The sequence below is a fragment of the Mus caroli genome, chromosome 9 (genome assembly GCF_900094665.2).
Source record: "Mus caroli chromosome 9, CAROLI_EIJ_v1.1, whole genome shotgun sequence".
NCBI classification, from domain to species: Eukaryota; Metazoa; Chordata; class Mammalia; order Rodentia; family Muridae; genus Mus; species Mus caroli.
Window position 1 is genome coordinate 52,242,653 of NC_034578.1, and position 1,103 is coordinate 52,243,755.

The window sequence follows — 1,103 nt, forward strand, 5'->3', positions numbered from 1 at the left end:
AGTGCTGGGATTAAAGGCGTGCGCCACCACGCCCAGCTAAGACCTCAATTTTAAATCCTTAAACACAATCTATTAACTGCCAAGCTAGGAATTGGACAAATTCTATCACTGTCTACCTTCAGTTACACACCAGACTTCTACTAAGAATATTGAGACATTAGTATATTCAGAAATAATGGGTTTGAATCAGTTACTAAAGTTGATTTCCATTAATCTGAGGGAAAATCAATCAATACCAAAGTAGCTAAAATCAGAATCCTATTTTTAAGAGATGACACAAAAGGTTGGAGATGGTCATTCCAGTCTGAGCCGGTGCCCTGTGCAGACCTTGGGTGCTAGCTCTGCAACCAGTCCCACAACACAGAGAGGAAACTTGACTCCCAGGTGCTCTAACACACTCAAGATCACAGGATCTCAGGAGCTTGGTCACACCAGGGTTTCAGGATTCCAGAATCAGCTTCACTCCCAGGAACTCTGACACGCCCAGAATCTCAGAATCACAGGATCACAGAGACAGCTGGACTCTGAGTTCTGATACAACCGGGATCAGGAGGGATAGGCTCCAGTCAAAGACAGCCAGGGCAGGTAGCACTAGCAATAACCAGATGGTGTGAGGCAAGCTTAAGAACATAAGCTACAGGAACCAAGATTACTTGACATCAACAGAACCCAGTTCTCCCATCATAGCAAGTCCCTGGGATACACCATCACACCAGAAAAGCAAGATTTGGATCTAAAAATCACTTCTCATGATGATGATAGAGAACTTTTAGAAGGACATAAGTAACTCCCTTAAAGAAATACAGGAGAACAAAGGTAAACAGGTAGAAGCTCTTAAAGAGAAAACATAAAAATCCCTTAAAGAATTACAGGAAAGTACAACCAAACAGGTGAAGGAATTGAACAAAACCATCCAATGTCTAAAAATGGAAGTAGAAACAATAAAGAAATCACAAAGGGAGACAACTCTAGAATTAGAAAACCTAGGAAAAGAGATCAGGAGTCATAGAGGCAAGCATCACCAACAGAATGCAAGAGATAAAGAGAGAACCTCAGCTGCAGAAGATACCATAGAAAACATTGACACAAAAGTCAAAGAAATG

General features: G+C 41.4%; 1 protein-coding gene across 1 annotated transcript in view; it reads right to left on the reverse strand.

The window, feature by feature from the left end:
- Etfa (electron transfer flavoprotein subunit alpha) overlaps positions 1-1,103 on the reverse strand; it is a 61,338-nt gene that overhangs the window by 44,654 nt on the left and 15,581 nt on the right. The gene's annotated exons all lie outside the window — the stretch shown is intronic.